Source organism: Canis aureus, chromosome 7, assembly GCF_053574225.1.
Source record: "Canis aureus isolate CA01 chromosome 7, VMU_Caureus_v.1.0, whole genome shotgun sequence".
Lineage (NCBI taxonomy): Eukaryota > Metazoa > Chordata > Mammalia > Carnivora > Canidae > Canis > Canis aureus.
This window is the reverse complement of record NC_135617.1, coordinates 68,707,729-68,730,261: the sequence shown is the minus strand read 5'-3', so window position 1 is coordinate 68,730,261 and position 22,533 is coordinate 68,707,729. Positions and strand designations below refer to the sequence as shown.

Here is a 22,533-nt window from a genome sequence, read left to right as displayed (position 1 = left end):
TTAAGGCTCCTGGTATATAAATCTTCAGAGCCACTGATTCTGGCTGAGGCACGCCTGGGACTGATAAACTTATGCATCACTTTCCTCCTAAGGTGTGCACACAAAAAATAAGAAACATTAGCGCCATCAGCAACATCTCCTCTTACCCACAAGGAGAGCAAGTATGGGTAAGGAAGTCAATTAAGAGAGGGCTCCCTCTACAACCTTTTGACTGGAATTCTAAAAACCCCTCTATTTTAAAAGACAAGCTAATTATTTAATTTTTTGAAAAGGCAACACATGCAGATAGTTTAAAGAGTTTTGTAAAATGAAAAGTAATCATCTTGTCTCTTCTTTCCTACACACACACATACACACACACGTAACTGCTCATATTACTTTCTTCAGTAACCTTCCAGAACTTCCTCATGAATATACAAGCAAATGATATATATTCTTACTTCTCCCCCTTTTATACAATTAGTGGCATATTATACACTTCCCTTTGCTTTATTCTCGTGAAGATATTCCCTGTCAGTACATAATGAATATCCTGTTTTTAATAGCTGTATCCATTGTACAGATACATCATTATTTATGTAACCAGTCCACTTGCGAGTTTGTTTTCAGTCTTTAGTTCTTCCATAAATAAGCTTAAACACATATTGTTTTTATAAACATGCAAGTGTATCTGTAGGATAAATTCCTCTAAGAGATAGTGCTGGGTCAAAGAGTATATATTTGTGTTTTTTTTTTTTTTTTTTTTTAAGATTTTACTTATTTATTTATTTATGGTAGACATAGAGAGAGAGAGGCAGAGACACAGGAGGAGGGAGAAACAGGCTCCATGCTGGGAGCCCGACGTGGGACTCGATCCAGAACTCCAGGATCGCGCCCTGGGCCAAAGGCAGGTGCTAAACCGCTGAGCCACCCAGGGATCCCCCATATTTGTGGTTTTAATAGATATATCCTAAACCTTCCTCCATAAAGTTGTACACTTACTGCTCCCATCAAGAATGTATCAGAGTGTCTATTTCCCCATTTGCTCATCAACAGTGTTCATCCAAAGTTTTGGATTTGTGTCAATCTGATAGGTAAAAAATAAGATCTCAGTGAGCCCTTAAAATGGTTTTCTCTTGTTACATAAAAGGTTAAGTATCTTTTACCTGTTTAGGAGCCATTTGAAGTTTCTGTTTTAGAACCACCATTTTGTAAATGTTAGTGTTCTTTTTAATTACTCATAAACCCCCTTATGTCAGAAGGAACTACCAACCACACAAATCGAGTCTCTAATTAAACTGAAACACATGATTGACAGCAGGTTCATTCATGCCAGAAACCAAAGGCCACTAAGGGTTAGTTTAAGCAAGCTGTGTTCATTAGAGAGACCAAAGAAATTGCTAGTAATTACATTAACTGCTCCTCTTAAGGTCTTACTTAAACTAGTGACATCATCTCCAGTCCCCACAGTAGACAGCAATACAAATTGAATTTTTCTAAACATAACCCAACCATAAGCCAATGGATCCAGTGGGTTGTTTTTAATTATGCATAAACATAGCATGAAAAAAGCTCCAACAGTAGTATACAATTGTTCAACAGACATATTATTGACAGCAAATACTTTCTGCTGGGGGCCTGCCTGTTCCTCCAGGTGTTTGCAGCTGCCAGAAAGGAAGGCTATATTTAGAGCAGCTGCCTCAGGTCAAGCCTCACGCAATGGTGGCCCGTCATATTAGTCAGTAATAACTAGAATTACACCACTAACAACTGCCTGCCTGTTGTGTGTGTACTAGATAAAATTTACATGGAGCTGAGCTGGGCCAGGGGCCAAACTGCCTGTTTGCTTGACTATTCAATAGGAAGGCTTGGACTTTAGTCTTCCCAGCAACTTCCTTCTCTAGCTGACTGTGATGCAAAATGAGTAATGTGACTGGCCAAACTTGGGGACGCCCAGCCACTACCACCCACAAACAGGCCATAGGAGTGTATCTGAAACCAGCCATACACTTAGGAATCAGGGAATGAAAAAATGAAATGTAAGCCCAGTTTGCCTTTTGTTATTCTAAAAACTCTTCATAAAAGCTATGTGTCTATCATTTTATAAAGATAATTTTCTGCTGCAGGAACTTCAGCAAACAGCCTGCTGAATTGTTTTCTGTTCACTTGGCTGTAAAATATGCTTGGGAGGAAGAAACTATTTGTGCACTCAGGACAATTGCCAATTCTCATCCCCAGCATGTATCATATTTCACCACTTGGCTCTGCCTGATATCAGAAAGGACTTCAAGACCACTCCAGTAGAAACATAAGCACATTCAGCTACCCTACTGAGACAGAGCTGGCCCCCTCCTCAAATCCTGTTTCACACAGCCCAACTCATCCCATGGCCAAGCCAACAAAACTACTTATTTGTACCTGTATTATATAGGTAATTCATCCAGAGAAAGATTAAGAAGCACTTTTAAAGCCCAAAATGAAACCAAAAGTAGTGAACTGGACTTCTGGCAGGAAGCAGGAGTGGAGGATGACAAAGCAAATTAATTTCCCAAGTACAAAGCCAAGTGTGGACTTCAGCCCAATGCTGCTCTAACCCATCCGGCAGGTACACAGCTTAAAATGTGGGTACGCAGCTTTTTGGCACTTAAATCACTTATATCACTGCCGTGCTGGGCCAAGCAATGGCAGAAATAGACCAAACAGCTCCAATTCAGTGTGAGAACAAGTAGATATGAGAGCATGTATCCCCGTTCAAATCAACATACTCAGTTATTATTAGCCAACAAGAAATTCTACATGAAACAGAGCTGGCTGAGGAAATGGGAAAAGGAAGAACACAGACTCTGTATTCAACCCAAGCTGAAAGTTTAAACTTTCAGGTTCCTCCAGCATTTTTGCTCAGAAAAAGTCTTTAATCTGATTTCAGATTAAACCAAGAGCACCCTAAAGAACAAAGGAAGGCAGTGTAACTGAGGAAAAAGGCACAGGCCAAGACGATGGTGATGGCTATGAATATGCTTAATGCCACAGAACGGTACACTGAAAAATGGTTAAAATAGTAAAATTTAAAATGGCTCTGAGGCAGCTCCTATGCCTGGCTGTGGGGTTTTGAACAAGTGGCTAGGAATCTATGTCATCTTACTCATCTACAAAACTGAGTTTTCTGTTATCAGAAGGCTGGCTTATATTACAAAGTTGGCACGATAAGGTTAGCTGCAAAGACTGTATGAGACAATGTGTGTAAAAGCCCTAGGGCTGGCATTCAACCAATATTTAACTAATAATGAGCATTTATCCACATGTTAAGCACTCAAACAGAGACTAGGGGACAGAACAGATAGGAAGACAGGCAAGGCCCCTCTACACAGCTTAGTTTAGCAGACTTCACAAACAAGGGACATTCAGAAAGGGTAACTCCCAACTGTCTCTCACACTGAGGTAATTTATCAGCCCAAGGCAGCTTTTCCTACTGTGTGAAAAACGGGCTTGGTGCACAAAACAGTCTCTACTGCACTGATAATCAGGTTAACCTGATTCAGAGTAGAAAAATTTGGTGATGTTGATATGTGTTCCCTGATGAAATGCAATTTTGTAACTCAGAAGCAATACTGTCCAACATTAATTTTATAGAGGAGGCTACAAATCCAGTAACAGGTAAATAACCTGTCTCATGCTAGACTATTAGAAGATTTATTCAAAGACATAAAACTTCACTTACCTAGAACTTTCCAATTATCTAATAACCTTCCGAACACCTGATTTTCTTAAGAACATAATAATTACCATCATGAATTTTTTTTAAGATTTTACTTATTTATTAACTTTAAAGTAAATAAAGAGAGAGAGCCCGTATGAGTGGAGGAAGGGGCAGAGGAAGAAAGAAAGAATCTCAAGCAGACTCCTCACTGAGCATGGAGCCCAATGCAGGACTTGATCTCATCACCCTGAGGTCATGACCTGAGCCGAAATCAAGAGTCAGACACTTAACGAAATAAGCCACCCAGTCACCCCCACCATCATGAATTCTATGAACAAATTAGTTGTAACCCTCCCTTAAGCTGAATTATGGCCAAGTATCTAATCCTGCAAAAATTCACAAACACAGAACATTTATTTTTGTACTATGTATACATATTTAGGTCAGATTACTGATCTTATGAGGAAAAATAATCTATTTGCTGAATGTATATGTAGAGTAGAAAAGAGTTAAGAAAATCAGGAAATCAGAATTAAAGAGGGAATGTCAGAAGACTAAGAATTAGCTTAGATTCTAAGGAAAATAAAATCAGATACCTTCTCTTTCTGTTCTCTGAACAAGAATTCAAAAAGACCCAAATTATTTATGAGGTGGAAAAAAAAAAAAACTACCCAAATTTTGGACACAAATGAAAATGGGAAATCAGAATAATGAACCGAACCAGTTAAGCATAAACTACAGCATCTTTGGGCTGTGAGCCATGATTATTCCAAACCACAAGAAGCTTCTCTCACCTCTGGACAGGCTGCTGCTAAGGCCACAAGCCCAGTGGCAGTCTCTGATGTAACTGAAAAACCAAACTAGAAAAAGGATCAGCAAAATAGAGAAGGTTCTTACTAGGGCTTTCCAACATCAACTCGACAGGAATCAAATGTGGAAGACCAGAAAGAGAAGTCAAAAAATAAGTACTTGTGACTATATGAAGAAACTGAGAATTTCATGAAACGAGAAAGATGACTGCAGGTAGGCAACAGGAGATGGGCTGAAGAAAGCTCAGTATTTTTAAACCTAAAAAATAACTCAAGGAAGATACTATTTAACATGTTAAGATTGGTGGGGTAGTGGAAGAACTTGTGAAAAGTTTCATCAAAAGGAGCAAGTTCACACCAGCATTCACCCACTTCTTAGAGCCCTAGTAAGTTCAAGATCATTTCTTCTCTCTTTTTTTTCCTGCCTATTTATTGATCCATTAATTTTATTACTTTTAGAACTGATCCTTCTAACTAGCATCAGTAGTTATACTTTTTCCAAAAAGAAAGTAAAGAACAAGCATTGGGCCATGAAAAGGCAAGGTGGATGATTTTTTTTAAGATTTTTTTTTTTTTTTTTTTTTTTTTTTAAATTCATGAGAGACAGAGAGGTAGAGGCAGACATAAGCAGAGAGAGAAGCAGGCTCCCTCTGGGGAGCCTGATATGGGACTTGATCCCAGAACCACAGGATCACGACCTGAGCCAAAGGCAGATGAGCCACCCAGGCACCCAGCACTAGATTTAAAGGGATGTAACCACCAAACACAACACATGGTCTTGAAGTCCTTGATTGAATTCAGACTCTTTAAAAACACAAAAGAAGGTTATAAAAGATACATTTGGGGACAACTAAGGAAATTTAAACATGGACTAGATAATTTTTACTAGTAAAAAATTTTTGTAAATTATCTTCATATCTTAGTATGTGGTTAAGAGAATGCCTATTTTTAAGAGAAGCATGCTGAAATCTTTAAGGATGAAGAGTTGTGATGTCTACAACTTTCAAATGATTAAAAAAAAGTTTATACAGAGAAAACAAATTATGACAAAAATGTTTACCACTGTTGAATCTAGGTAAACACTACAATTCTTCAAAATTTTCTGTAGGTTTGAAAAGTTTATGATAAAAAGGCCAATGGAAAAAAGAGAGAGAGAAGGGGAGAGAAGGTATCCTTTTGTCCTGCCACTGGAAGATACCAAGAAAATTCAGTGAACAGAATTACTGCAACTATCTTCAGAACATGAAGAGATCCAGCAGGAGCCTCAGGGTACCTAATGAGGATGTGGCTGATATACAAAAAGTAACCATCCAGAAAGCGGGAAAAACTGCTGTGTCCTTGAAGATATAAACCACTAAATTAAATCTGGCAACTCTAGAGCCATGTTACATTGGGTATTCTTGTCATCTTGAGATAATTAAACTGGCTAATTGTTTAAAAAAGCAGATTCTAAGGACACAGAAAATTCAACACTGGCATTGTAGAAGTTTAGTATCTAAGTGCCTTTGACTAATAGGTCATAATCAAACGACTTTTCCTTTTTGAAAAAATTGAGGTGCGATTAGCATAGCAAATTAACTACTTTAAAGTATATAATTCGGGGGCATTTAGTATTTTCACAATGTTGCACAACCACTGCCTCTCCAGCTCCAAAACTTTTTCATCACCTAATACCTATTGAGAACACCCTATACCCGTTAAGTAATCATTACTCATTCCTCCTTCTCCCTATTCCCCCCTATTCCTTGGCAACTATTAATCTTCTCTACAAATCTGCCTATTATGGATAACTTAAATAAAGCGAATCATACAATATGAGACCCTCTGTGTCTCGCTTCTTTCACTTACATAATGTTTTCCAGATTCATCTAGAATTGTAGCATGTTAATCAGTATTTCATTCCTTTTAATGGCTGAATAATATTCTATGATATGTACACACTACATTTTGTTTATCCATGCATCTGTTGACGGGCATTTCGGTTGTTTCTACTTTTTGATTATGAGTAATGCTGCTATGGACATTTATATACACTATCTTTGTCAGTATATGGCTTCATTTCTTTAAGTATACACCTATAAGTAAACCTGCTAGGTTATATGGTAATTCAATGCTTAAGTCTTGGATGAACCACCAAACTGTTTTCTATAGTTGCAGAACCATTTTACTTTTCCACCAACAATGTATAAGTGTTCCTATTTCTCCACAACCTTGCTAACACTTTTCTTTTTTTCCAATTATAATTATCCTACCAGGTGCAAACTGATATCTGATGGTTTTGATTTGCATTTCCTTAATGATTAATGACCTTAAACATTTTTTTCTTGTACTTTTTGGCCATTTGTATAGCCTCTTCAGAGAAATGTCTGCTCAAATCCTTTGTTCATTTTTTGACTAAGCTGCTTACTATCCTGATGCTAACTTGTAAGAGTTCTCTATATATTCTGGACAGTAGACCTTATCAAATAGATGATTTGCAAACAGGCTGGTTTTTCTTTTTCTTAATAATAATGTCCTTTAGGACACTAGTACCTGGGTGGCTTAGTCAGTTAAGCATCTGACTCTTGATTTCAGCTCAGGTCATGATCTCAGGGTTGTGAGATTAAGCCCTGCATCTGGCTTCAGGCTCAGCATGGCTCTCTCTCCTTCTGATCTGCTCCCTCCCCCGCCAGCTCATGCACACTCTCTCAAATAGATAAAATCTTTAAAAATAATAATATTGTCCTTTGATAACCAAAAGCTTTAATTTTGATGAAATCCAATTTATCTAGTTTTTCTTTTGTGACTCATGCTTTTGTCATCAAATCCAAGGTCATACAGATTTAACCCTTAACCCTCTCTGCTTCTAAACAGCTTATTTTAGCTTTTACATTTAATATTTTTATTTATTTTTGAGGGAAAGCATACATGCACACAAGCAGGGGGAGGGGCAGAGGGAGAAGCAGACTCCCCGCTGAGCAAGAAGCCCAATGCAGGATTGATCCCAGGACCCTGGGATCATGACCTGAGCTGAAGGCAGATGCTTAACCACTGAGCTACCCAGCTTTTATATTTAAACCATTGATCCGGGATCCCTGGGTGGCGTAGCGGTTTAGCGCCTGCCTTTGGCCCAGGGCACGATCCTGGAGACCCAGGATCGAATCCCACGTCGGGCTCCTGGTGCATGGAGCCTGCTTCTCCCTCTGCCTGTGTCTCTGCCTCTCTCTCTCTCACTGTGTGCTTATCATAAGTAAATAAAAATTAAAAAAAAAATAAAATCTTTAAAAAAATAAAAAATAAAAAAAAATAAACCATTGATCCATTTTAGTTACTTTTTATATAGGAGTAAGGTAGGGGTTGAACTTAATTCTTTTGCCTTTGGTTATCCAGTTGTCCCAGCACCACATGTTGAAGAAAATCAAACATTTTTAAGAGAAAAAAAAGCTGGACAAACTCTTGGGTATGGGTGGAATCCTGCTCTATTTAAGATCATAGCTCTTGGTGACACTTACAGGACAAATCCAATCAACAGTGTGAAGCTCAGATTTGGGAAATCAAGTGGGAGAACAAGTTGAGACATGCATGGCACCTCATCTTAAGTATTGTAATCCTTATGCTCAAGATCACCCTAAATGGTATTTCCTGTTCCCACCAGTTTCTAGGACTAAAGGAAGCAACAACATATATCTAAAGATCAAACTACATTATAAGCACTAAGTTTTTCCCTCTCTGCCTATCAGTATAGAATATTTACTCATTTATTTTTTGACTTATTCATGATTGTAGGTACTGAAAACATAAAGATAAATAAGACAAAGTATTTGCAAAGTCTATTAAGAAAGATTTGGGAACAATTAATCACAATTCAGTGTGATAAATGTCAGAGGAGAAATATAACTAACAACTATGAAAGTACAGAGGAGGAAATACCTAATTCAAACTAAGGCATCGAGAGAAAGCTTCATCAGCCAGGTAGTATCAAAACTGATAGACTCATTAATCACCTAGAGGAGAAGTAAAGGGGCAGTTAGATGGAGAATGTGCAAAGGCACACAGATGAAGAAAAATCACCAATAAAGTCCTGATAAGAGACTGAAGTATTGCAAAAGTGACAAACCCAAAATGTGTCACAAAGTTAAAGTGAAATGGGGCTTCCTCCATCTCAGGCTGGGAAACCTAGCAGTCCTGTTGTAGGTATAGCAAAACAGTTGGTTACACTCCAAAGGAGCTTTGGACAAAAAAAAGAAATTGCTCACAGAAGTTTGTGCTAACCTCAGTAAGGTTCTGCAAAACAATCCAATCTGCAAAACACAATCCAGCCCAATCCTGCCTACTAGAGAGCTGTGACACATAAGACAAGAATATAACAATTAAGCAAAGCCCTTTCTGCTAAAGCCAGAGATCCAAAACCTCTAATGGTCAAATAATTACTTTGTTGAATTTCAGCAACTGAATTCTTTGTGCCACTAAGAGACTGAGACTCTGGAATAAATACAATGTAGACAGCCCCGTTCAGAACACTGAGGTGTTCTGAAAGGGTTCCCCTTAACTGCTATACCCTCTCATCATAAAGTATTTTTTAAGATTTTATTTATTTATTCATGAGAGACACAGAGAGAGAGGTAGAAACATAGGTGGAGGGAGAAGCAGGCTCTCTGTAGGGAGTCTGATGTGGGACTCGATCCCAGGACTCCAGGATCACGAACTGAGCAGAAGGCAGATGCTCACCACTGAGCAACCCAAGCGTGTCCCCCACCTCCCCCCATCATAAAGTATTATCTGACAGAAATGCAGCTGGGGAGGGGGGACAATTATTCAGGGCTGACTCCACAGAAGACTTGAGAAAACTCTAAATCCAGAATTTTTCACCTATGCCCTGAGGTAGAAAGATAAGCAAAACTAAGGAGAATTAAACCTGGTCCTAGTTATTCTCTTCAGCAATCTTAGAGATGAAAAAGCCTAAATACTACTGGAGTTGGTTATCAAAGGGAATGATCCAATATGAAATAGGTGAGCAGTGGACTGCAGTTTTAAAGGAGTCTATCAGCAGGAGGCTGTAATTATTATACTCCTGGTCAAACCCTAGGTCCAAAAGGTTGCATCTTATTGGAAGGGGAAAAAAGCTAAACCAGCATGGCCCTCATAAAAGGAACAATCTTCCACTCTGTCCTTCTATCCCCTGTGCTCCTCTCAAGGGTGGTCCTGAAGAATATCAGACATGGGGAATCTTCTGGGGCAAGCCAGGCTAAAGCCTTCAATCCTCTGCCAGTGAAATGAGTTAACAGGGGACCATGAAACTTGCTGATTGTATTATACTGCTCCTGCCCTGTAGAAGACAGTATATGCTCTGTTTTCTTCTGCTTATATACCCCAGGTTGAGAATAGTGCCTGACACACAAAAGGTGCTTAATAAATGAAATAAACTAGAAACCAAAATATAGTATTTTTCCTTTCTCCTTTTTATCTGGTCTTCCTCTCAAGATTATATACTGGGACTATATGACAGAGGCCAGAGGAATGACGAGAACCAAAAAAATCTATGAGTTAGGGGTGCCTGGGTAGCTCGGCAGGTTAGGATAGGCATCTGCCTTTCAGCTCAGGTTGTGATCCTGTGGTCCTGGGACTGAGCCCCGCATCCAGCTCCCTGCTCAGCAGGGAGCCTGCTTCTCCCTCTCCCTCTGCCTGTGTTGTCTATCTCAAATAAATAAATGAAATCTTAAAAAAAAAAAAAATCTATCAGCCCACAAGCTGCAGGATCATGCAAGTGTTTATCTGGACCAATCAAGACCAAACTAGGGAAAGCAAAGCTATCATCCTGAGACCTTCAGCTGGTGGGATGGGGTACCTTTGAAGGTAAGTCACCATGTGATAGCTGGACCTGACTAGGTAGGAGTCATCTCCCATTGGGGAGGGAGATGAGAGAATCTATAGCTGTTACTTGTTTAGCCAAATGGCCTCACTTCCACATATGACTCCTTAGGGACAGAGTGAGGTCACTGCACAGTTAACAGAAGGGTGAGGGCACCCTGGAATTTGGAACCGAGAGTTTTTCCCATAGTGTCTGGGCTGCAAATGACACATCTGGGAGCTTCTGACAGTGATGGTTTTCTTCAGCAGAGATAGAAGACCACTGAAAACCTACACAGAACATACATAAAAGGAAACCTGAGGGGGTGCCTGGCTGGCTCAGTGTTGGAACATACAACCCTTGATCTCAGGGATGTGAGTTCAAGCCCCATGTTGGACATGGGGCCTAATTTTAAAAAAGAAAAAGAAAAAGAAAAAGAAAAAGAAAAAGAAAAAGAAAAAGAAAAAGAAAAAGAAAAAAAAAAGAAAAAGGAGAAAGAAACCTAAGATATTTAAAGTCCAGTTTTTCCTAAAGCCCAAACACATTCCAGTCTTTGGGTTCTGTGTAACATAGCGACATCCTTAAAATACCTCCCCCCACTCCAACACACACATCTTTAGCATTATCTAGTCTGAAGTGAGTTTGTTACCTGCAACATAATAGGCCCAGATGAATTCAAAATTACATAGTGTGTCCAGGGATAGAATCTGTATGTAGGGGCAAAGTGTCTGTTATAAGAGGCAGAAGAGGAGCTGGAAAGATAAATTAAAACTCAATTCAAATCCTGTAATCCCACATTTGGGTATATATATCCAAAAGAACTGAAAGTAGAGTCTCAAAGAGATATGTACACATCAATGCTGAGAGCATTATTCATAACAGCTGAAAGGTAGAAGCAACTTAAGTGTCCATCTGAACAGGTGAATGGGTGAATAAAAATAGTATATGCATACAATGGATTGTTATTAAGTCTTAAAAAGGAAAATCAGTCACATGCTAAAACATAGATGAACTTGGATTACAATAAGCCATAACAAAAAAACAAGTACTTTATCATTCCACTGATATGAGGTATCTAGAGTAGTCAAATTCATAGAAACAAAGTAGAAGGATGACTAACAGGGGCTGATGGGAGGGGGGAGATGGAGAATTACTGTCTAATGAGTATAGAGTTTCAGTTTTACAAGATGAAAAAGTTCTGAAGGTTGGTTGTACAACATGCTTAACACTACTGAACTATATACTTAAAAATGATTACTATGGTATGTTTTTTCACAATTTTTAAAAATTTAATTAGTATGAAACCATTATGTTTCATTAAGAAATTTGGACTTCTAGGGATACCTGGGTGGCTCAGTCAGTTAAGTGCCTGCCTTTGGCTCAGATCAGGATCCCAGGGTTCTGGGATGGAGCCCCATGTAGGGCTCTCTGCTCAACAGGGAGTCTGCTTTTCCCCCTCCCTCTGAATCTCCTCGTCACCTGTGCTTTCTCTGTCTCAAAAAAATAAATAAAATCTTAAAAGAAAATAAATTTGGAGTTCTAAAAGCAAAGGAGAAAAGCTAAAGGTTTAAAAAAAAACTTCATGGAAATATAATTTACATAGTATAAAATTCACCCATTTCAACTGTAAATAATTTTCTAGTAAAGTTTCTGAATTGTAAAACCATCACCATGTTTTAGAACACTTTCATCAACCCCAAAATGTCCTACTCTCTGTAACATGTAAAAGTTAAGGTATATGAATTAAGGCTGCTAATCAGCTGACCTGAAAATGGGGCAATTATCCTGGATTATCCAGGGGAACTCAATGTAGTCACTTCTCTAAGAGAGGACTGAGGGAACTGGAAGAGAGAACCAGGGTGATAGCCACATGAGGACACTCAAAGCATGCTGGCTTTGAAGATGGAAAAATGAGACCATAAGCTGAGGAACGCATGCGGCCTCTGGATGCGGGGAAAAGGTAATGAAATGGATTCTCCAGCAAGAACACAGCTCTGATAACACCTTAATTTTAGCCCAGTAAGACCCATTTTGGACTTCTGAACTTCATAATTGTAAAATAATAAACTGATATATTTTTAAACCACTAAGTTTGTGATAATATATTACAGTAGCAAAAAACTATGAATGGCTGGCTATTTGTCTTATTATTCTTTCTCCTTTACTATATATTTGAAAATACTCATCATTAAAGAAAAAAAACAAAAAAAACAAAAAAAAAAAACAAAAAAAAAACAAAAAAAAAAAAACAAGAAAAAAAACTATGAATATGAAAGGAGACTAAAGAAAGATCACAATAAGGTACTGAGTCATTTCTTTCATCATAACTCTGCTTTCAAGAACTCAACTAACCATTAAAGATGTATATTTAGAAATAACTCCCATTTTTCTGGCCCCCAATTTAACAGTCATGAATAGTTCCTGAAAAGGTAACAATCACTAGTTTCAGCGCTAACTGAAATTTCTGAAGATACTTAACTAGAACAGCCCAGAGGAGACATGAAAATGTATGATATCTGAAAAGTCCCAGAATGACAAACAAAAATGGTGATTCAAAGATAGACAAAGCTATCTTCATAAACAAAACATCTGTGGTTTATTGTTATTCACGAAACTTTCTTTGGGACATAATTTTAAGTAGCAGTTATGAAATGATCAGGTAAATCTATAAGTAAGTATGGTTTTCAAAAGCATGTTTACCTAACAGGAAACTTACAATACACCAGCAGTGGTCAAATGTGTCTTATCCTGTAGCCTAGTCAGAGAGCTAATACTAGAACTTATGGGGTTTTTATTTTTAAAAAAAGGACAAAGGGCCTAGAGGCTAAATTATAAATATTCTATTCTCAAATCTAGTTTTGTTTCCACATACAAAAGAAAATGCATGAACTTTGAAGAGAAATACTACACATCTTTTTATATACACTATTGATTAAAATGCTCTATACCTAAGTGTCTTGCCTTTGATATATTTTTTTAAGATTTTATTTATTCATGAGACACACACACACATACAGAGGCAGAGACACAGGCAGAGGGAGAAGCAGGGTCCATGCAGGGAGCCTGATATGGGACTCAATCCTCGGTCTCCAGGATCATGCCTTGGGCTGAAGGCGGTGCTAAAGCCTTCACCTGGGCTGCCCAACCTTTGAGATTTCTTAATGGCATGCTACCAAGGCCAGCTTCAAAGCCTTTTCAGTTTCATCTCCCCTAATGAACAATGCCAACCATACCATCTTTGGAGATAATTCAAAAGAAGACCTCGGTATACCTCATCTCCAAAAACACATACTGAAGACACATCTAAGAGAGAATCTAAAGCCCTTATGTTATCAATCTTACTTTTTCCCGTAAGAACAAAAAGGTACATAAACCTTGACTAAGTTCTGTGTAACATGATAAACAAAACCAATGCAATGTTATCATCACTACCAAAAAATGCTACATAGCGTTAATGCCAACTCTACTCTTCAACCAACCCATCTCCAAAACTCTATGGCTACATTTGGCTACTCCCTGGTACATATGAGATAGGTACCTTTAAAACGCTATTTACATACTTACAGCTAGGAGACTAAATTAAATGGAACTTGTAGAAATATGATAAAGGTAGATTTTATGATAGCTCAGAAACCTGAGAAGACCTTTTTCTTTTACACAATAATAAAATGACAGTATAAATATGTCAGAGATTGCTGCCATTTTTCAGTAACTAATCACAGAGAACAAGAAAGTAAGACAACATTTAAAGACAATTTCCTGGGCAGCCCGGGTGGCTCAGCAGTTTAGAGCTGCCTCCAGCCCAGGCTGTGATCCTGGAGACCTGGCATCAAGTCCCATGTCAGGCTCCCTGCATGGAGCCTGCTTCTCCCTCTGCCTGTGTCTCTGCCTCTCTTTCTCTCTGTGTCTCTCATGAATAAATAAAATCTTTAAAAAAATAAATAAATAAAGACAATTTCCTTTAAAAGTCCTAGGACACTGGCAAACAATCTCACATATTCTATTAATATTTCAATGTTCTGGGCAACTAGCTACAAATGACAAGTAGTCAAGTCTAGACAGCTCATCCAAATATGGCATTTCTTATACATTACGAAAGAAAAGTATTTTTAAAAATAGCTACTTACATGACACTGCATACTTGCTACCAGTTAGACTGGTATCAAAAATAGTCATAAAATGATGAAAGAAGAAAGAAAGAAAGAAAGAAAGAAAGAAAGAAAGAAAGAAAGAAAGAAAGAAAGAAAGAAAGAAAGAAAGAAAAGAAAAGAAAGAGAAAGAAAAAAGAAAAGAAAAGAAAAGAAAAGAAAAGAAAAGAAAAGAAAAGAAAAGAAAAGAAAAGAAAAGAAAACCAGGGGAAAGAAATCTACCTGATTGGTTTACAAAGAAAAAGTAATAAAAACAGAAAAAAATCTTTCTGTAGCTTTTTCTGATTCTTTCTAAAAAAAGAGTGGTCTCTCAAAGAGAGAAAAGCAAGCAAACACACCAAAATAATAACACAGTACAGGAGTTTATGTATTTCTGGCTTTACAAAAATCAAGGAGATCTGTCTCTCTGCAGCACCTTTTCTTTGGATCCTCTGTGGCTGATGGCAAAGCAAATACACTTCTTTCCACACTATTAACACACACTAAAAAATAACCAAAAATTTTGTTCATTCAGCATAAAATCCTTCACGACTCTATTTTTCTAAGTTCCACTTAAAAATCAGCAGTATCAGGATCCCTGGGTGGCGCAGCGGTTTGGCGCCTGCCTTTGGCCCAGGGCGCGATCCTGGAGACCCGGGATCGAATCCCACATCGGGTGCACCCACCTGGTGCATGGAGCCTGCTTCTCCCTCTGCCTGTGTCTCTGCCTCTCTCTCTCTCTCTCTGTGTGACTATCATAAATAAATAAAAATTTTTTAAAAATCAGCAATATCTTTACAAAAGATTTGCCAACTAATAAATCAAATAACAAAAGAATTAGAAATTTACCTTTTTGCAACCCACTCAGGCAATAAACTCAGGGCAAGGATCATCAATGGATACTAATACACCTGGGAGGGCAGCCCTGGTGGCTCAGCGGTTTAGTGCCTGCCTTCAGCCCAAGGCCTGATCCTGGAGACCCAGGATTGAGTCCCGTTTCGGGCTCCCTGCGTGGAGCCTGCTTCTCCCTCTGCCTGTGTCTCTGCCTCTCTCTCTCTCTCTCTCTCTCTCTCTCTCTCTCTGTGTGTGTCTATCATGAATAAATAAAATCTTAAAAAAAAAAAAATACACCTGGGAGAAAGATTGATGGGGAAAAGGATATTTTCTGTCAAAGACTACTTATTAATTACAAAGAAAAAAATTACAAAGGAAAAAAAAAGAGGTAGATGTGGGACTCGATCCCAGGACTCCGGAATCACATCCTGAGCCAAAGGCAGATGCTCAACCGCTGAGCCACCCAGGAGTCCCTCATGCATTATTTCTAACAACAACAACAAAAGTGTTTGACCTGAACCTAATTGTGAGGAAACAATCAGACTAATCAAGACAGGACAAATGGAATCTTAAAAATTTTTAATGTCATAAAACATCCAAACGACAAAGGTGACGGATACATTTTCTAGGTTGATGGCAACTAAAGAGACATGACAACCAAATATAACATGAGATGTTTGAGAAGATCCTGGATTTAAACAAAAACACAAAGTAAACACATTATAAATAAAGAGTATTTGGGGAATAGGAAAATCTACATATGGCATATATATTGGATTAATACTACAGTTTCCTCACTAAATTCCTAGAGAATGACAATAATATTGCAGCAATGTAATGATGTCACTGTTCTTAACAGATATTTGCTGAAGGGCCAAGGGTTGAAATACCATGCTATCTGCAGTTTATCTCAAATGATTCAAGAGATACAGAGAGAATTCTCATATATTGCTGGTGGGAATGTAAATGGTTACATTTCGAAAGAGACTGGCAGTTTCATAAAAAGTTAAATACAAAATAGCAATCCATTCCTAAGTATCTACTCAAAAGAAATTAAAACCTACATCCACACAAAGTCTTCCTAGAGAATGTTCACAGCAATTTTATTCATACAGCCAAAAATAGAAACAATCCAAATGTCCATCAACTGGTAAATGAATAAACAAAATGCTACATATCTATACAATGGAATACTGCTCAGAAATAAAAATGAAATACTGATACATAAAGGCATTATGCTAAGTAAGAAAAGCCAGATACAAAAGATCACATATTATATGATTCTACTGATATAAAAGTGAAGAAAGAAGGAACCCCTGAGTGGCTCAGTGGTTGAGCGTCCGCCTGGCTCAAGGCATGATCCTGGGAGTCCTGGAATCAAGTCCCAAATAGGGCTCCCTGCAGGGAGCCTGCTTCTCCCTTTGCCTGTGTCTCTGCTTCTCTCTCTCTCATTAATAAATAAAATGTTTAAAAAAAAAAAAAAGTGGAGAAAAACACTACTTAGAGACAGAAAAAAGATCAGTGGCTGCCTGAGGTTGGGGGGTAGTAATGAGAATTAACAGTAAATAGGCAGGGGTACCCAGCTCAGTTGGTGGAACTTGTGACTTTTGATCTTGGGCTTGTGAGTTCCAGCACCATGTTGGGTATAGAGATTACTCAAAAATAAAATTCTTGGGGATCTCTGGGTGGCGCAGCGGTTTGGCGCCTGCCTTTGGCCCAGGGCACGATCCTGGAGACCCGGGATCGAATCCCACGTCAGGCTCCCGGTGCATGGAGCCAGCTTCTCCCTCTGCCTGTGTCTCTGCCTCTCTCTCTCTGTGTGTGTGTGACTATCATAAATAAATAAAAAATAAATAAATAAAAATAAAATAAAATAAAATAAAATAAAATAAAATTCTTTAAGATTTTATTTATTTGACAGGGAGAGAGGCAACAAAAGCAAGGGGAGTGGGGAAAGGGAGAAGCAGACTCCACACCAAGCAGAGAGTCTGATGCAGGGCTCAATCCCAGTATCCCAGGATCATGACCCATGCTGAAGGCAGCTGCTTAACCAACTGAGCCACCAGGAGTCCCTAAAATTAAAATTTTAAAGAAAAAAAAAAAAACAAAAACAGAAAACAGACAAAACTCTTACTGGAGTGATGAAAGTATTATTCAACTGGATTATACTGATAGTTGCTCAATTCTTTTTTTTTTTAAAGATTTTTATTTATTTATTCATGATAGTCACAGAGAGAGAGAGAGAGGCAGAGACACAGGCAGAGGGAGAAGCAGGCTCCATGCACCGGGGGCCCGACGTGGGATTCGATCCTGGGTCTCCAGGATTGCGCCCTGGGCCAAAGGCAGGCGCCAAACTGCTGCGCCACCCAGGGATCCCTAGTTGCTCAATTCTTACTAAAAATCATTCAATTATTAAATGGGTTATTTATAGTATGTAAATTATGCTTCAGTAAAGGTATATAAAAATAAAACAAGTGTGGTAAAATGGTGATTATATAGGTATTCATTGTGCTAGTCTTTCAACTTTTCTACAATTTTGAAATTCTTCAAAATAAAAAGTTAAGGGTTAGATTAGAATGAATTCTGCAAAACACACACACTCAAAATTTAGTGTTTGTAACTGCAGATTACCTAAAGGAAGTAAAGGACATGTGTACCACAACTGTGATAAATTTAGGATTAAAGTATTTAACTGTGTAAAAAAGAACACAGTATGTTGAAATCTAGGGCCAATTTTTATCCAAGGATTTGATTAATAATTTTTCTCAACTTAGGTGTTCTTTTTTCCTAATTACACAAGTAATGCATATTTATTGTAGAAATTTTAGAAATTAAAGTGAAAAGGAAAGATTTAGAATTAAAGTATAAAAAAGAAAATAAAAGCTAACTATAATCTCATAGCCAAAGATAACTATTAATAATTTGTTCCTCAGCTTTCAGGTGTAACAGTTCCATTTCAGCAAAAGCAAGCTATCTATATATGACATCATCACAACTTGATCAATTGGCATGCTGAAATTTTATATCGCACCCAATCACATAAATCATAATAAGAATGAAAAGGCAAAATAAAAAAATTTAGATGGAAATCCAATGCTTCCTTTCAGTTTTCAATTAAAAAAATGCATGCACTGGGACGCCTGGGTGGCTTAGCGGTTTGAGCATCTGCCTTTGGCTCTGGGCATGATCCCAGAGTTCCAGGATCAAGTCCCACATCGGGCTGGCTCCCTATAGGGAGCCTCCTTCTCCCTCTGCCTATGTCTCTGTTTGTCTCTCTCTCTCATGAATAAAGAAATAAAATCTTTAAAAAATTAATGCATGTACTAGCCTCAGGTCTCCCCCCAAACCCTTCTAAAATACAGATATGATGCTGCAGATTGTAACAATGTACATTTGTAACCCCCAAAATTCACATGTTGAAACCTAACCCCCAATGTGACAGTTTTAGGAGGTGGAGCCTTTGGGGATGATTAGGTCATATGGGTGGAGCCCTCATAAATGAGATAAGAGAGCTCCCTCACCCCCTCCACCATGTGGGATTTCAATAAGAAGTCAGCCATCTATGAACCAGGATCAGGCCCTCACTAGACATCAAATATGCTGGCACCTTGATCTGGGACTTCCAAGCCTCTAGATCTTGTGAGAAATAAATTTCTGGGGTTTATAAACCACACAGTCTATGATGTTGTTACAGCAGCCCGAACAAACTAAGACAAATCAGAGAAAAAGTCATAAATTCACAAGGACAAAATGAACAAGTGAGGAAGCTATATTTGGGGCCCTGGAAGGTAGACAGACAAGTGGTAAATGACTTAGCCAACCTGAGAAAGCTGAATCCTCCTCAGCCAGCAGTGGGGAAAAGTAGAGAAGCAACAACCCGACTTAAAATGAAGATTCCCAATAGGTTCAGGAATTAACAGCACCGGTACCCTACAAGTGAAGGTGAAGATATGGATAAAAACAGGAGAGATTATGCATTTACCTAAACCCAACAGGTAGACCTGTCTAAACACTGTGTATGCAGCCTGGTGAATGCCTCACCCTGGAGGAAACGGGTGGGTTTTTTTTAAGCTCTCACTTAACAAAAACTATGTTCAGGTCCAACAGCTTCCAATTCACTTTCTGTGTCCGATTTTTAAATAGAAGTAGATAAACAAAAACAAGCAAATACTTAAGGTAAAGAAGACATCGAATGTGAAAGAAAAAGACTATAACAAGCACACAGAAATGGAAACTTGAAGAAACAACACTGAGATCTCCCAGAAAACAGCAACAAAACAAAAACCGTCAGAAGCTGAAAAGAGAAAAGATAGAGAGACAACCAGACCAGAAGGTCCAATCTAAAAATAGAAGATCTAAGAAAAGAGAACACAGAAAACGAAAAGAAGAAAATTAAAGGATTAACTCAAGAAATCTCCCAAGAACAAGAGGAGGACAGTTTCCAGATTGAAAGGGCTCCCTAAAGCTGAGCACAGGTAAGAAAATACATGTTGAAATGTATCACCATCAAACTTCAGGACACCAGGACACAGCAAAGTTACCAAAAGCTTCCAGAGAGGGAAAAGACAGGATTCATACAAAGAACAAAGAATCAGAACAGCATCACATTTCAACGTTTCTACTGAGAAACAGAAGATAAAGGAACAATGCCTTCAAAATTCTGAGAAAAATATTTCCAACCTTAAAATTGCTACCTAACCAAAACTGGGATACCAACTAAGCATCAGAGTAAAATATAGTTTCAGAATATAAAAGTCTCAAATTTTATCTCCTCTACATTCTCAGGAAATTTTTAAAAATGGGGTCCAGGAAACAAGGTTTCCAACAAAGGGTGGGGAGTAGGAGTGTGAAAGAAATCCCCGGGTTACCCAAGATGTTAAGAGCTGCGTAGCACACCCAGAGCTCAATCAGTCCAGATCAGAGTATGTCAAATTCTCTACAAGAAACTTCAAAAAGGTAAAACAAATATAACAGTTTGAACTTACCAAGGGATTCATAGTTGGCAAGGACTTTGAGGGTAACTTAGGAAAAAAATACCTAAGAGACTAAGCAAACCAAAAATCAACACATTTATTATCCTTGGGGTAGCAAAAGATTGTACAGGAAAGGAAAATGAATCTTAAGTATACTAATAAACTCAAGTGTCAATAAGCATTTAAACAATTAAAACAATACAAAACTGAAGACTGACTTAACCAAATTACAAATGATAAAAATAGGAGAATGGGAGATAGGGTGACTGACATCAAAAATTTCCATGTGCCAGGCACAGCTATCTTTTGTCTAATCATCAGATAAAAACAGATATTGTCCTTATATGTGAGGAAACCAAAGCACAGACAGGGTAATAATTTGCCAAAAGTCACACAAATAGTAAGTAGCAGAAGAACTTTGAACTTTTTTGCTCTTCACCATCACATTGGCTATCAAAGAATGAAATCTCCATCTCCCAGCGGGAAATCAACAGGTAATGGTTAAAACTGGGAAAAAAAAAAAAAATCAGTAGAGAGGTAAAAATCTCAAAATCAGTCAAAAGAACTGTTTGTTTTGGGGAGTGAAAGAAGGAAAAAGGGGTCTAGAATTCTTGTTCTTAATCCCTGTAGAACTACTTTACTCTTGAAAACTGTGCATTTATAACTTGGATAAAGTGAAAATTAAATTTTTAAGTAAACCTTAAAACTCTTTTTCAACCCTAGAAAACTGGACATAAACACTAATATGACAGAAGAAAAAGTGAAAAAATAAGACCAAAAATATAAATAAGTATTTGATACATGATAAAGATAGCATTTCAAATCTTTGGGGGGACGAGGGTGTGGATATGAATTTCTCAAAAAAGTAGGGGAAAATAACCAATTATCTGAAAAATATATTAGATATTGATCTCCCACCACACTGCCAAATATATTTCAACTACATAAAAGATTTATATGTAAATTTTGAAATCATAAAGAAAACAGAAGTGAGTAATAATTAATATTAACAATTATGAGGGGAAAAGATTTCTAAGCATGAAACCAAAAGCAGAAATCAAAAAAGGCTGCTGGTTTCAGCTTCATAAAAATTCACAAAAAAAGTACCACAGAGTAAAAAAAAAAATTATAAACCAAGTTAAAAGACAAACTAGAGGAAAAGCAAGTATTTAATAAGAGGCTAATTTCCTTAATATGCAAACAAGTCAACAAGAGAAAAAAATAACAATCCAATTAAGGTAGACAAGAAAACACTAGTAAGTCATAGAAAAGCACAAAAGGCCTCAATAAATCTGGGGGAAAATACAAATAGCCAATAAAGATATGGAAAGATGTCCTACCTCGTTCATAATTAAAGGAATACAAAATAAAATGAATACACCTTTAACCCATCAGATCAGCAACAATGTAAATATAAAGATCATTCTTGGGTTGAAAAAAGTGTGTGGCAAACAAGCACTCTTGTACACTGACAGTAAAAATGAAATGTCACAATATTTTTGAAGTGAATTTGATATTACCTATCAAAATTTAAATTGCCCATACACCCAGCCCCAGTAATTACACTTCTAGAACTGTACCCATACCAGGGTAGCTTTTTATTTTTTTTTTTATTTTATTTTTTTCAGGGTAGCTTTTTAAAGCAAATACGTATACCCTAGCTGTCCATCAACAAGGAACTATTTAAATAAAATATCATCAGCCACAATGAAAAAAATACCATGCATCCATTAAAATAAATGATGTCTTCAGCATTATTTTGACGTGAAGCTAATCTAAGAACAGTATGTATAGTATGACTCCATTTGCATGTGTATGCGTATTTTCAAGCATGGGGTAGGAGATAAGACCTCTATGCAAGTGATGGTGCATCTACAGATCATGATCTCTGTCGGAAAAACTCTTGACAAGTGAAGTAGATGATAGATCTGAAATGACCTGGCCTAAAGTCCACACTTAACATATCAAAGTTTTTTTTTTTTTTAAGATTTTATTTATTTATTCCTGAGAGACACACACACACACAGAGGCAGAGACACAGGCAGAGGGAGAAGCAGGCTCCATGCAGGGAGCCTGACGTGGGACTCAATCCCAGGTCTCCAGGATCATGCCCTGGGCTGAAGGCAGGGCTAAACCGCTGAGCCACTCAGGCTGCCCTCAAAGTTTGTTTTAAAGTGCCGTGGAGGAGAAAAATTTCCCAAGACCTAACATATAAGACTTAAAGACTACTATCACGAACACTGACTTTTAACTGTCTATACAGAAGACAGTTCTTTTTCAGAAAGAA

The 22,533-nt window shown here is 37.8% G+C and overlaps 1 protein-coding gene across 2 annotated transcripts in view; it reads right to left on the bottom strand.

Annotated features, from left to right (window-relative positions):
- The window catches only part of ILRUN (inflammation and lipid regulator with UBA-like and NBR1-like domains), a 94,622-nt gene that overhangs the window by 57,315 nt on the left and 14,774 nt on the right, over positions 1 to 22,533 (bottom strand). The gene's annotated exons all lie outside the window — the stretch shown is intronic.